The 6,210-nt window shown below is 35.9% G+C and overlaps 1 pseudogene; it reads right to left on the bottom strand.

Annotated features, from left to right (window-relative positions):
- Nucleotides 1–3,805: 3,805 nt before the first annotated feature.
- On the bottom strand, nt 3,806–5,095 carry LOC105714809 (polyadenylate-binding protein-interacting protein 1-like; annotated as a pseudogene).
- Nucleotides 5,096–6,210: the final 1,115 nt, after the last annotated feature.

Below are 6,210 nucleotides of genomic sequence, written 5' to 3'. Positions count from 1 at the left end.
GGGGATATGAACAAGAAAGGAATCTCACCTCTGCCTCAAATGAATATTACATAAGCTGTCACTCCCTAATCGCAGGTAGAAATAGACCTGAAAAATAACTGTGACAGGAATCAACTTGCAACAACCAAAGTCATTTAATAATCAATGTAACACTGAATTAATTCCTTCCTAAAGAGACCTAGTGACAAATGTGTTTACAACATCACTAAAAGTCTTGACAAGGAACAGTCTCTCCACAATGAACATGTGACTTTTTTTTACTGTAATAAAAGAATAATGTATGTTCTCTGTGAAAAATATATATTACTAATATATTTTTTCTTTGCCATAGGTAAAAACCGTAGGTAGTCACAGATATATTAAGATGGTCTACTATATTTGAAATTATTTTCCATAATCAACTTAATCTCCAGTTTCCTGTTTATCTCATTATTTAGAATCTCTGGTGATTTTACCTATGTTTCCCAGAGTCAAATTTTATTTTTTTCTCACTGTGGTCCTCTACTGACAAGTATAATATCATATTTAATGTTTACAATACTTCCGTGAAGTCACTACTCCTATTTAATGTATGTGGAAACAGAGACTCACTGCTTAAGATCAAGTTGATGATGAATGGCAGGAACTTCCACTTCTGACCAAGGACTATTAGGGATCAGCTTTGCTTTCTTCTCTGAAGCACATAAAAAAATGGAAGAATATATAAATCTGACAATTTTTACAACACTGTTTATCAGGCAAAAAAAGACATTGATCCCACTGAAATGGGAATCAAACACAGTGAGCCTCCATTACCCCAGATTATTCCTTGAAACGGTTTCATGAACACAGTGTATAGAGGAAGGATGCAGGCTGAGCTCAGCAGACTGGCTGAGGTGAACAGGTAAGTAGGAAGACCAAGGCAGCCATAGTTCACAGTGCAGAGTACGAGAGAGGACAGGAGCTTCGCGTGAGAGAACTCCAGAGATTTGCAGTATTCATTTGAGAGAAGAATTCTCAAGTGAACACTCAAGTATTCAGCTGAATACTAATTAACACATGTCTGTGAGGAAACAATTGGAAATTTGGAAAGATACAACTAAGAGTATTGACAGAAACAGAACCTGTTTCTCAAATAGGGCTTGGAATAGTGCGTTTTCCATTGTTTTTTTTTTAACTTTTATTTTAAATTCAGGGAGGCCTGTGCAAGATATGCAGGTATGTTACATAGGTAAATGTTTGTCACGGGGTTTGTTGTACAGATTATTCCGTCACTGAGGTATTAAGCCTAGTATCTGTTAGTTATTTAATACTACATTTTCCTATAAGCAACATAGAAAAACACCATGACTCATGAGATATTGGATAGAATATCCAAAGGTGTCATATATCAATGTGGGTATATGCTAGGGCAACAATAAAAAAAATACACAGACTGGGTGGCTTAAACAACAAACATTTAATTTATCACAGTCTGGAGGATACAATTCCGTGATCAAGGTACCAGCAAACCTAGTTATTGGTGAGGGCTTTCCTCCTGGCTTGTAGGTGGCCACATTCTCACTATGTCCTCATCTGGCCTGGCCTCTTTATTTTCATGGAGAGAGAGATCTCTGGTGACTCTTCTTCTTCTTTTCTTTTCTCTTTTCTTCTTTCTTTCTCTCTTTCTTTCTTTCTTCTTTCTTTCTTTCTTTTCTTCTTAATCTTCTTCTTCTTCTCCTTCTTCTTCTTTTTCCACCTCCTCCTCATCCTCATCCTCCTCCTTCTCTTCTTTTTCCTCTTCCACTTCCTCTTTTTCTCCTTCTTCTCCTTCTGCCATTTCCACTAACTTTATTTGATTACCTCTCCACCCTTAGGACCTCATCTAACCTTAATTACATCCCTAAAGGCCCTATCTTCAACTATAGGGCCATTGAGGATTAAAGGCTTTCTATAGACTGAATACTTTTGAGTCCCATCAAATTTATATTTTGAAATTTAATCCCCGATGTGATAGTGTTTGCAAATTTACCCTTTGGGAGGTGACTAGATCATGAAGGTGGAGCCCTAATGAATGAAATTAATTCTCTTATAAAAGGGGTCCCAAGGAGCTCTCTTACCCCATCCACCATGTGTAAACACAGCAAGAAGACTTTTGTTTATGAGCCAGGAAGTGGGCCTTCACCAGACCGTAAATCAGCTGGCACCATAATTTTAGACTACCCAGCCTTCAGAGCTTTGGGAACTAAATTTCTGCTGTTTTCAAGCCATCTGGCTTATGATATTTTGTTACATTAGCCCGACCAAGCTAAGACAGGCTTCAACATATGAAACGGGGTGGGGAGGTGACACAATTCAGCCCATAACAGTGGAGAATATTTAACCTTAAACTGTGCAATGATCTGGACTCATCTAGACTTCTTTTCCTTTTAATGGTAGCATCCTTTTACTTATTTAACTATTTATTTATTTTTATTTTTTAAATTTGTATTTTTTTATGTCAAGAACTTTGCTTATTTATTTTTTAGATGAAGTGAGATAATTTTACTATTTATAGTTACATAGACATCTTAAAAGCAAAACCTGGAGGAATCAAAATGTTTTCAAGCAACATAATTGAGTCCAAAAATAAAATTAAAGAATATTTCTAGAGATCCAAAAAACCCAGTAGCCAATAAGATAAAATTAATAATGTCTGGCATCCAATAAAAATTCATCAGGCATGCAAAGGAACAGGAAAGCATAACTTATGATGAAGAGAGAAATCAGTCAAAACCTAGCCATTAATAAGTAACATCAGTGAAAACAATAGAGTAGGGAACGCCAAGGTTCCAGCCCTCTACAGAAACACCAAGAAAATGGAGTAAAAAATCTGAATTAACTTGGAACTCTGGAAAATTGTCAAATGCTTACAAAACCAATCAAATGCTCAATTCAAACATAGGTAATTTAAACTTGATAAAGAACTTTATGCTGTTTTTATTTATACTTTTTCCCATTCTTCTCTCTTGGTTGGTGGCAAAATTTTGAAGATGGAAGCCCACATTCTTGAATGGGTCCTTAATTCTAAAAGAATTATAATTGTTCTCAAGGGATTATGTCTGTCTGTTTGGATCTGTCTGGAGGCTGCCTCCTGAAGAATATAAAAGGCTTGCCTTTGTTTCACCTACCCTGCACGTTTCTGAGTTGAAAAACAGCTACACAGAGGGCATGCCTAGAAAACATTAAAAGGAAAATAAACAAGTCACTGCCATCTGGTCAAAAGATAAGAGTTATTTTCAAATAATAGTCACCCTGAAAGCCTGGGGAAAATAAGCTAAGAAATAAGATAATTTGGGAGATAAGAATTTTTAAATATCCTACCTATACGATTGAATCTAGGAAGCCACACATACCTATCACATGATGTATGCTCAGAAAAGACCTGATAGGACAAATCACTTCACTTTTTCTGCTCTTAAGATTCTCTGTCCTTTGCCTTTTAAGATTTTGATTATAATATGTCTTGGTGTGTATTTCTTTGCATTTATCTTACTTAGAGATCGTTGAGCATCTTGGATGTGTTTATTTATATTTTTAATATCAAATTTGATGAGTTTCGGGCCATTATTTCTATAAAAACTCTTACTTCCTTGCTTCCCTTTTCTCTCCCTCTTCTTTTCATCTCAGACTCCTACTGTCTCCATTTCTTTTATTTCTTAGTCTATGGTTTCCTTTTTTTCTTTTTTTTTTAAACATTTCATTTACTTCAAAATCAATTTTATTGCAGCCAAAACAGTAGAATTAACTGTACATAAAAAACTATTATATATATATATATACACACACACATTTTAAGTTATAGGGAATAAAGTTTATTTTGGCAGATAGTGTTAAACAAAATTAAAGTTGCATACATTAGTAATATCACTCAACATCCTAATTTGGTATAAGTATGATACATTTTCTTGCTTTCCTGTGTTCTGCTAAATCACCATACCTAAACTGCTTTATAAAACTGATATGCTGAAATTTAACTTTACTGTTTTCGCTTACTCTCTGATTCCAAACAAAACTTTTCATAAGCTTCCTCTATCTCTGGGTCCATCTCATCATCAATATCATCCAAGTTTGGATCACCAGCCCCTGATAAATCTGTTCCATTTTCTTCATAATCTGGAAAAAAGTACTCTCTTTCAAGTAACTCTTGATATTTCTCTTGATAATCTGGATCAGCTGCAGTGAAAGGAACACCATCAGACGTATAAAATGTTGCTTCACTCATAAAGTAGTTAGGATCATTTTCTGGCGTTGCTTCTCTGTATGTTGAAGTTGCATGGACTCTACCCCATTTACTTGACTGGAGTTCCACAAGCTTCAAGAGCATCTGTTTTACACCTCTACTGCAGTTTGCATCTAGGACAACGTTTTCAATTCTCTGAATAATTTCTTCCATATCGATCTTTCCTTTTTCCTTCCAAGCATCTTCTAAAACTGATCCTGTCAACTTCAATAATTTTACTGCACAAATTCAATTGTCATCCACAGGATTAGAAAAGAGGGCATTCAGCAGCTCTCGAAGACCAACCTGAAGAATATCTGCTCTCGTAAACTGTCCATTTGTTCCCTTGATCTCCAGGTTAAGATAAAGCTCTCCCAGAAAGAGTACAAATGCATGAAATCGTTTTCGAGTAACTTCATCCCCTTTTGCAGCTTGATCTTTAACTTCATATTCAGTCTGACATCTTTGAAGTAGCAATTGGCGGAAGTTGCCACTCTGTGGGCTAATTGTCAGATGATGGGATAGGTAATTACACAGGCGAGCTCCCATATAAGAGAAATTCGGGATAGACGTGGCCTATTGATATATGATTTCCACAAGTTCTTGCAAAGCAACATCTGTTGTAACCCAACCATTCAGGGTCTCTGAAAACTGTTCAATTTCAGTTTCAAAACTGCCAGGCTGCTCTGAAAGATGATTCAAAAAATCCGGAACATATTCAGATAGAGTAGGATGATCCTCACAACCATCCTCATAGGATTCTGTGTAATTGGAAGAATAACCTGACGGATAAAATTCAGGGGCATTCACAGACAGCTTAGACATTAATACAGGTGCTACAACCACCTAGGGTTTAGCCATTGCTGACTCCAAGTTCTGCTGTGGGATTTTATCCTGTGAACTAGGTGGAGCTCTCGGGGGCTTCGTTTGCTCCTAGGCAGGCACGACCTACTGGATAGTTCTCAGGAGAGACGTGCCCTTTTTTTTAAGGTTATGAAGACATTTGATTTAAAGTATTTGTCTACAAGTCCAATGTGTGGGTTTCCTTAGGGACAGTTGGATTAATTTATTTTTCCCATGTTTGGGCCATACTTTCTTGTTTTTTGTTTTGTTTTGTTTTGCATGTCCATAATTTTGTTCAAACAATGACAACAAAAATTTTAAAAGTAAATAAGCGGGGGGTGGGGAGTTGGGGAGAGATAGCATGGGGAGAAATGCCACATATAGGTGAAGGGGAGGAAGGCAGCAAATCACACTGCCACGTATGCACCTATGCAACAATCTTGCATGTTTTTCACATGTACCCCAAAACCTAAAATGCAATAAAAAAAGTAAATAAATTGAACATCGATTTAAACAATAACTTTTTTGCATTAAAGAACACTTACAAGAAACTGAAAAGACAACCTAAATATTGGGAGAAAATATTTGCAAATCATATATCTGATAAAAGTTTGGAACTCAGAATTATATAAAGAACACTTCACCAACATAAAACAAACAACAGCAACAACAACAAACTGGTTAAAAATAGGCAAAGGACTTGAATAAAGACTTATCCAAAGATACACAAAAGGCCTATAAGCACAAATAAAAATGCTCGACATCATTAGTCATTAGACAAATGCAAATCAAAACCACAATCTGAAAGCAGTTTACAGTCACTAGGTTTGCTGTAAATTATACAATGGAAAATAAGTGTTGGAGAGGATTTCGAGGAATTGGAACCCGTATACATTGCTCTAAGAATGTAAAATGGTACCGTGACTAGGGAAAAGTGTTTGACAGGTCCTCAAAAAGTTGAACATAGAATTTTTATATGACCCAGAGATTCCAATCCTAAGTACATATCAAAAATAATTGAAAACAGGTATTCCAACAAATACACAAAATTCATACTAGTCCTGTTTGCCATAGAAAAATTAAAGATGGAAAGAACCCCAATGTCCATCATCAGCTGAATGGATAAACAAGATGTGATATATCCATAC

Source organism: Aotus nancymaae, unplaced genomic scaffold, assembly GCF_030222135.1.
Source record: "Aotus nancymaae isolate 86718 unplaced genomic scaffold, 86718_ANA_hifiasm-v0.15.2.pri h1tg000058l, whole genome shotgun sequence".
NCBI lineage: Eukaryota > Metazoa > Chordata > Mammalia > Primates > Aotidae > Aotus > Aotus nancymaae.
Note: the sequence above shows the minus strand (reverse complement) of the source record. Positions and strands in the feature narration are given on the sequence as shown.